The 9070-nt window shown below is 50.5% G+C and overlaps 1 non-coding gene across 1 annotated transcript; it reads right to left on the reverse strand.

The window, feature by feature from the left end:
* Positions 1–3098: 3098 nt before the first annotated feature.
* Positions 3099–3180, reverse strand: TRNAS-AGA. The gene has a single exon. It is a non-coding gene; the product is annotated as a tRNA-Ser (tRNA).
* Between the last annotated feature and the right edge of the window lie 5890 nt (positions 3181–9070).

The raw sequence follows: 9070 nt of genomic DNA on the forward strand, positions 1-9070 counted from the left end.
TCAATAACCAGAGTATAAATCCTCCCTCGACAAGCCCACTTAACAACTTCTGGCACAAAGTCGGTGTTCAGAATACTAACCAGAACCCGAGCAATCCCGTGAGCTCTGGTAAACGCCATATCCACCCGCTCAGGCTTCCCCATCAAAATACCCAAGCTGGCCACAACCCGAGCATCCTGCAACGGCTTGGAGGGGACCCCGGAGAAACGCAACCACGCCTGAGTAAGCGGCTTACCCCGAGGCTCCACCTCTTCCACTCATGAAACTCAAGGACGCAATCCGTTCCTGGCACTTTACACATCCCAAAACTCAGCAACCTCTGCAGATCCTCCACCGAAGGAAACTCAACTCTGAACATCTTATCAGCGAGACTGACGAGGTCCCACCGGAAGTCCCCAGGGGCCAGCTCCCGAAGCCTCTGCACGATCTGTGCCTCAGAGACCTCCCCTTTAGTGACCTTGACAATCCCCGTAGTCATGCTCGGGGTCTCATCAGCAACCTCTCGCTCATTCGGAGACTCAAAAAATGTGAGCTCAACACAGTAAACTCCATACATCATTAGCGACGGTGCCTGATCTCGCAGAATCGGACAGTCCCCAGAGTCGTGTGCCGGCTTATCACAGGTATCACATAGCAAGGCCACACACTCCGCAATGAAGTGGCCCTTGTCGCCACAACAATAACAAAGCATTTTTCCTTCTTGCGCGCCCACTTGGACGCCCTATCAGACTCAGCCCTATCCGTCATCTTCACAGACACATCAGCCATAACCTCGTTCTCAGGAACCTGAACAGTAGCAAGAGCCGTCACCACCTCCATAGCGTGACCGGTCAACACTGGCTCCTCAGTAGCCCCGTTATCTGTCGTCTGCTCGACAACAACAGGTGGGGGCGGTTGTCGTGGACGGTACCGACCCCCTCGACCGCCCCGACCACCACGATGGCCACGGAAGCCTCCCCGCTGCCGGTTGCCCGGACCAGAAGGCCCCTCAACGAAGCCACCTGAAGGACCCAAGAACGGCCTGTCAGCCGAACCGTCGCTTTGCCACGCATAACCACGACCTCCACCCGTGGACGAAGAACCACGGTGTTGGCCAGCCCCATAGGCATCGTAGCCGTCATCCCCCCATTGTCCCCGGGGCGCAGCCACAGTACCACCAACGTTGGACTGTGACGGAGGCGACGGGCGAGCAACGATATGGGGCGGAGGGGCTCCAGGCTGCGGACCCGAAGAAGGCGGCCTTGGGGGCGCAGCCCCCCGGCCCGCAGCGGCCACCGCCGCACCGCCGGAAGCCACCGGCCGAAGACCAAGGGCCGTTCACCTCGCCCGGCCGACGAAAAGACCGGCGCCGACGGCTTCCCAGCGGTCGCCCCGCCAGCAGCACCAGGGCCACCCGACCCACGACCCGCAGCGGCCTTGTGGGGTGCCACGCCCAGCACCCGACACCGGCGCCGGCAGCGCGACACGGCCAATGCCCTGACCCGGCGGCGGCACCCCAGTGGCACGGCTTTCCCCGGCAGGCGGAGGCAGCCTCTTTCCGGGAGGCGGCGCATCACCAGGACCAGCCATCGCGCCGAGAGGAAGGATGCGGCGAGCCCGGCTAGGTCCCGCCGTATGCAGCCGTGGCGCTCGTCGAACCAGAACCCTAGGGCGCAGCGACGTAGGAAGCGACGACGATCGGTACGTGCATGTGCCACTTTCCTCAGTATTGATCGAAACCGGATCCGGCTGGGCCTCATACCCACCGGACCCCGGCCCAAAAAAACCAGCCGGCCCAATAATTGTCGGCTCGGCTCGGCCCAGGAGCTGATTCAAACGCTCCTGGCGAGCGTCGCGGATCGGGGTCGCCATGACCGCCGCGGTCACCTCCGGCGCCGATCTGGAGCTTTTCCGGCGAGCATTCTTACGTCTCTTCACCAAAGTCCAGGAACCCGGCCGAATCATATCAAAAAGAGTTAAATTCGGGAGACATACCTTAGGCAATGGACCCTTCCAGGGCCGGACCGCCGCCGCCGCCATTCGCCGGTGAACTACCCGGCGCAACATCTCCGTAGTCTCCCCCGCATGAAGTCCGACTCTCGCTGGATCATCGACAGGAAGGATCTCGTCGACGGTTGAAGCAACCTCGTCTTCGTCGTATCCAACGCTCAAAAAATCGCAAAGGAAGTCGGAGGGAGTCGCCGATGGAGGAGACGGCGGCGCTGCATCCGCATCCTCGTCTCCCTCACCGTCATCTGCTTTGGCTAGGGCCCAAAACCGGCCTCCCACCTTCCGGCGATCACCGGATGAGATGGGTGACGTCCCCACGGGGATCCCGGCGGCCGCGCCGCCAATCGCCCCTCGCATCGTTTTTGCCTGAGCTCTTGTCGAAGCAAAGAAATAAAGGGGCCAGAACATGGTCATATGTGATAATGAAATGCCCTAGAGGAAAATGGACGATAGACAATACATAGAGGTGTGTGTCGCGTTGGACAAGCCTCGCTGCCTGCAGCACTAGAGCATGGGTGGCTCCTCTAGCCCGTATTGTCCCATCTTGAAGCAGCCCGTAGCACTTGACTTCTTGCGCGTGGAGGTTGTCTATGAGCCTATCAAGCCTCATTGGTCTAGTTGTTTCCCTAATGGTCTCCAAAGTTTTGAAATGTCAATGAGTTTATAAGGTCAGCCAAATACTCAAAGGCTAGGCCTTCCATCAGTGGTTCATTGCACTCATTTCAAAGTGACCGTTCAAGCGCAACAAAATCCAACCATGCCATTTTTCTATCCATCAGTGTGTGTTCCATGGATCAATTGATGGAAACCGACAAATCTCGCTGGACTCCAAGAACACCCCATGGCATCCCGCATAAAACTCCAAATGAATTTGGTCACAATGCATCGGAAGCGAATGTGATCACAATTCTCGTCTTGGCCACACCACATACACGACCCATCTCCTGGCCCTGCTTGGAATTTTGTTCCTGGCCACTTCTTAAAGGAAGATCTTGATCTTGGCCAGGATCCTCGCTTTCCAAATGTCATACATAAAGAAAACTCGGTTGAGACAACGCGTCCACTGACCGAGCAAGATTCAAAATTTCATCAATATAGGAAAAAAAAAGCGTGGTCGGCAGGATTCGAACCTGCGCGGGCAAAGCCCACATGATTTCTAGTCATGCCCGATAACCACTCCGGCACGACCACTTTGATGTAAAGCTTTGCCCCGCCAGGCTTTAGCTAGTGAGACCACAGTCTCGTATGAACACGCAAGCTACAGCTGACAATACAAACCTGCAGTGCTTCCCTTTTACTACATCATTACATACTCGCATAAAATGTTTAACTGGACATAAAACTTTGCCACAGCCTTTACCCCTATGGAACCTGCATGATAAATTTTTCGCAAAAAGAAAAGAAGAACATGCATGATAATTGACATGCACATGTGTAGTTCATTGCGATCTGGTGCAGCAGCCACACAAATTTGTTTGGCGAATTGAGGCACTTTTTGGCATGGCATCTCATCTCATCTCGTACACACGGAGTTTCTTACATATTTATTTGTTGAAGCACCAAGAGAATCAGTTCATAGATAGCGAGCACAGACAGCATATGCAAATGGCCCTCGAGTTCACCACACACAAACGGCGCCGTGATCTCATCTCACTCTAGCTTGAAGATTGGTATGCACCCTTAAGAGAAAAATAAAACAAATAGAATCAAAATCCTTCCTATGCCCATTTATTCCACTTGAGTGAGTTATAGTGTATATATGTGCATGTTTGTCTCCACGGATATACCCTTTGCAGGAACATAGTCTACGACGCTAGCTAGAGCACCTAACTTGTTGGTTTGCACTCAACCAAGCGTTGACCTCCCTTTTTATACACGCAGGGTTAAATGTTGAGCGAGGGTGTGGCTACCGAGAATAGCTTTTTTGATTTGCATATATATCTTGTACGCTTTTATGTAGAAGATACTCATGAATTAACTTATGCTGACATGAATGGAATACTGAAGTTAAAGGCACATACAATACATGTGCTTTATTCTTAGTAAGTTAATTCCTGCATACATAGCTCATTGTTGAGCTTATGGTTTGGCTGTGTATGGAAAATCTTTTTTACATTTGCATACCACTTGCAAATTTTCATGAAGAACACCAAGATTCTCATCATGCACCAAACGACTGACAGTGGTTCAACACCTACCTCAGTAGCCTCGTCGGTGTTAGTGTTGCTGGGAAGCCGCTGCGCGTGCCACCCGGACACGACACAATCATGGAGGCGTTCCAGCGCCATCGGAGGCATGTTAGTAAGCGGAACGGCGGGTGCATGATCGAGCCAGAACGGGCCACATTGTGATGTTCCAGTCCGGTACGGCAAAGGATTCGAGGCAGCCGTACAGTCAGTCAAGGCCTGACGAACGGAGCCTGGGCTTTGGACATAGGACCTGAAGTGACGAATCAGATGCTTCAGGAGTACCTCAGGCTATGGGATCGAATGGAGAGAGTGCAGCTGCATCAGGACTCGGTGGATTCAGTGAGATGGGCGTGGGAGCCAAGCGGCTCCTTCTCCACGAGGTCGGCATACCAGGCTAAATTCTGGGCTCGAGAGAAGGATCCAACGGCGCAGTTCACATGGAAGTCCAAGGCTCCCTTGAGGTGCAGATTTTTCACCTGGCTTGCATTGCAGAACAGATGTTGGACATCGGACAGATTAGCGAGCCGGGGACTAGAGCATGAGGACGCTTGTCCATTTTGTGACCAAGTGGAGGAGAGCATGAATCACCTAATGCTCCGGTGTGTCTTTGCCAGAGAAGTATGGGCGCGGGTGTGCACGGCCTGGGGTAAGCCTCAATGGACATCGACCGCAACTTCAAGTCTGGCAGAGTGGTGCGTGAACACAGTTGATAGCGCGGCTGAGAAGAAGGACATGCGGGCGCTGCTCGTCCTGGTGCTTTGGGAGCTGTGGAAGCATCGCAATGGCATAGTGTTTGAGGGGGATGCCCCGTCGATTGTGTATGTAATGCGTAGGATAGTTGTAGAGTGCGCAGCGTGGAAGGAGGCAGGCCTGCTTAGATTGGATATTGATCGCTTTCTAGCAAGCTTGCAGGTGGGGGATGTCGCGAGGATTTAGCGTGTAAGTGTTGTATGGGCGGAGTTGGGACGATGTAATCGCCAACGTGGAGGGGCTCTCTCCCCCTTTTCCCTTCTTGAATATATAGTATGCACACTCGTGCATATTCGAGAAAAAAAGTGATGTTCCAGTCCACGTATGAGAAGGTGGAGCTGATCGTGGCGCAGCATATGCAAGCACACATGTTATCGCATCACACAGACACGTCGATTAATGCTTGCAGGATGTTTACCTTTGTGTAGATCCGAGACATCGGGATGTTAATTGAGGCCAAAATTTGGGGCAATACGAACAGTTTTTGGTAAACATTTTGTGCCTACACATGCCGGTCAATCAAAGAGACCTAGATGGTGAGGCCCAGCTTTTCTAAACTTTGCTAGCACTCGTTTTTGTGACACTATTTGCATGAATGTCTCCTCTACTAGCGTAAACTCTTTCCACTAGGAGGATAATTTGTTGATAAGTTCTTTTATGAGTGGAATGTATTTATTATCTCTGTCAGATGAAGACTTAATTAAGCAATAGGTTTCTTGTTGGTGTCCTTGTTTATCTTTCTTTTTGTTAACATGCTTTTGTTGTGATGTTGGCTTTTCTTGTCTTTTTGTTAACATGTTACTAAAATTGTTGTGCATCTTGTTTCATGTGGTATTGGTAAAAAAAATTCTTTTTGTTAACATGCTTCTAAAATTGTTTCACGTTTTTCTTCTTGGAAGAGACAATTAATTGTTGATTGTTCCATTATCGACACTAGCATTTTTGTGTCCTCCTATTATACTTTGCTGGAAATGTACGCTCAATTAGTCATCCACTTGTTTAACCACTCGGTTTTCTCTCGAGAGAAATATGTGTTAGATTCCAATTGCACTTGATATGGAATGGAGTGTCAATAGAATGGATGGAAAAAGGATCCACATGCCTATTATGTCATAGTAGCATGGTACGATACACTATTAAATCTATTGTACAACCTTATAACATATTCAAGTGATGGGAAGTAAAGCACATATCTTTTTGTTCTGCTAAACGAATTTAGCATATGGTTATGTGGCTACTCCTTCCGTTTCAGTTTACAAGTCCTACGCGTATACCTAGGCTGCCAATTTGATCACCCTAATATAAACTACTCCCTCCATCCCAAAATATAAGAGCGTTTTTGATACTATGCTAGTGTCAAAAACGTTCTTATATTTTGGGACGGAGGGAGTATATAACATAAAAATTATATCGTTTGAAAATAGAACATTTGAAGTTTATATTGGTATTTTTTTAATATATGACTTATATTAGGTTGGTCAAATTGACGACCTAAGAGTACGCGCACGCCCTGTAAACTGAGAGAGAGTAATTAATTCAGTTAATTATTATTGCACTGCTTAATGATACATAATTGTTAATTTATTATGTGATAGTCTTGAAGATAGACTACGTCATCATTGCAAAATTTCATCAAGAAATGATTTTTAGTGGAAGACGTGGGGAAAACAAAATCAATGCTCCAAAATGCGTTTGAAATAATATTTTGGAGCACTGAGTTTTTGCCACATTTTTCACGAATATCATCTGATGATTAAATTTTGCAAGCTATCAAAACATTTATCGATGTTTCACACACAGGGAAAAAATCAGAATTTTTGACTTTTATAAAAAAATTACTGTTCGCCCGAGCTAACTTGGTGTGAGCTCCGGACCAGAACAACCTGTTAGTGTTGTGTCGAATATTGTATATAAGGTAGATTACACTTGGACTCTGAGTTGTAATGTATATAGATAGGATATGGAGTCGTCTCCTAATAGGACACATGTATCCTAGACCTCTTATATAATGAAGGATAGACACACGATGTAACATATGCCAACATAATAGCATAGACACGCATGTAGAGTTGGCGACGTGTGTCGGCGCCCTAGTGGTCGGTGTGCGGTATTGTGACGGTGTCACATGGAGGAGCACGCGTAGTGAAGCCCCGGGATGTAGCCATATTGGTGTACCTCTGTGACGCCCAGATAATTAAGCTACAGTAACCCCTCGTAATGATGCCATGTCACCTCGGTTACTAAGAGTAACTCGCGTTGATTAGAAACCGATTCAAATTCAAATTTAATCAAAGCGAAACATCAAAGTTTTCAAACATTAAAAATAAAATGTTCTGGTTGTGCCAAATAATGTTTAGATATTTAAGGTGAAGGAAACACACTTTTACAGAATACATAAATATTTTAAATTGAATTAAAACATAAAAGATATAAAAAAAGAAAACCTAACAAAACTAAAGAAGAAAAGAGACAAACCCTCCCCCGGGGCCAACCGGCCCAGCTGGCACCAGGCCAACAACTGGCCGGCCCAGCCCCTGGCCTATACCCCCTGGGGCACCGAACCCTAGCCCCACGACCACCACTCCCCCCTCCCCACTCGCTCGCTCTCCCCCTCCCCCCGATCCAGATCTGGATCGGGGATGAAACCCCCTCGCCGTCGTTCCCCATCGCGCCCGACACCTTGCCGCGTCGGAGCCGCACCTCGCAGTGGTGCTCGTGCCCGAGGAACCACCGCCTCGCCTCCTCCCCGATGCGCCCCGACGCTGCTTGCCGTCCCCGGCGCCACCTCGTCGACGCCGCATCGCCACCCCCTGGAGGACGACCTCGCCGGACCTCCTCGCCGGCCTGCCTCCTCCTCCCCACCGGCCTGCTTCCTCTCCGCCGTCGTCCCCGTCGTCCTCCCCACGCCCCACTGCCCCGTGCCCTACAGACCCGCGGTGAGGCCCCGGCCTCCTCTCTCCCTCGTCCCGCATCCTCTCGTGGCCACCACGCCCGGGGCACACCCCAACCCGCGGTTGTCGCGCCCCCGTCTGTCCCGGGCCGCTTCTCGCTGCCGTCGTCGCCCCGTTCCCCTCCGCGCGGGCGCTCGCGCTCACAGCGCGTCGACCCTGCCAGTCCATCGCGGCGCCCGCCGCGTTCCCTGGCCGCGCTCGCGGGCCTCTAGCCTCGTCCGGCCGTGCCAGTTGTCGCGATCCAGTGCGCGCCCAGCCGCGACCCAGTGCGCGCCCGCTCACAACACCACACCGTGCCGCCCCGCTCCGGCCACTGTCGCCGGCGCCGGGCCATGCGCCGACCCCCTTCACCCGCTGGCCACAGCCCCCTGTCGGGCGGGCTGGCGCCCGTCATCCAGTTTCGCTCGGCGCCCGAGAACCGCCACCCGTGACCCGCTAAGGCCTTGGGCCCATGACACGAGGGGCCCACGCCCCAGAATGTTTTAAATAAAAAAGAATTAAAAATAATAAATAAAAATAAAAATATTAATTAATTAATTAATTCACTAAATAATTAACTTAATTAATTCTGTTTAAATTAACTAATTAAGATTAATTAACCTAATAACTAGTTAACCTAATTAAGTACTGTTAATTAGCTAAACAATCCCTAACAGGTGGGACCCACCTGTCAGGTTGACCAGTCAACCCCTGTTGACTACTGATGTCAGCATGACATCATGCTAATGTCTCAATTTCGAATTAAATTAAATAATTAATTAAATTCTAGAAATTATTAAATTCTTTTGAAAATCATATCTTTTAATCCGTAACTCGGATGGAAATACTTTCTACATGAAAGTTGCTCAGAACGACGAGACTAATCCGGATACGCATCCCGTTTGTCCGCCACACATCCCTAGCCTATCGAACTCACAACTTTCCCCCTCTGGTTTCTCTGTCCGAAAACGCGAAACACCGAGAATACTTTCCCGGATGTTTCCCCCCTTCGCCGGTATCACCTACTACCGCGAGTGGGCACACTTAGCATCACGCTTTGTCATGTCATGCATCGTCATGCATTTGTTTGCAATGTATTTATTGTTTCTTCCCCCTCTTCTCTCCGGTAGACTACGAGACTGACACTGCTACTGGTACCTAGATCGACTACGGTGTTGACGACCCCTCCTTGCCCGAGCAACCAGGCAAGCC

Source organism: Triticum dicoccoides, chromosome 5B (genome assembly GCF_002162155.2).
Source record: "Triticum dicoccoides isolate Atlit2015 ecotype Zavitan chromosome 5B, WEW_v2.0, whole genome shotgun sequence".
Lineage (NCBI taxonomy): Eukaryota > Viridiplantae > Streptophyta > Magnoliopsida > Poales > Poaceae > Triticum > Triticum dicoccoides.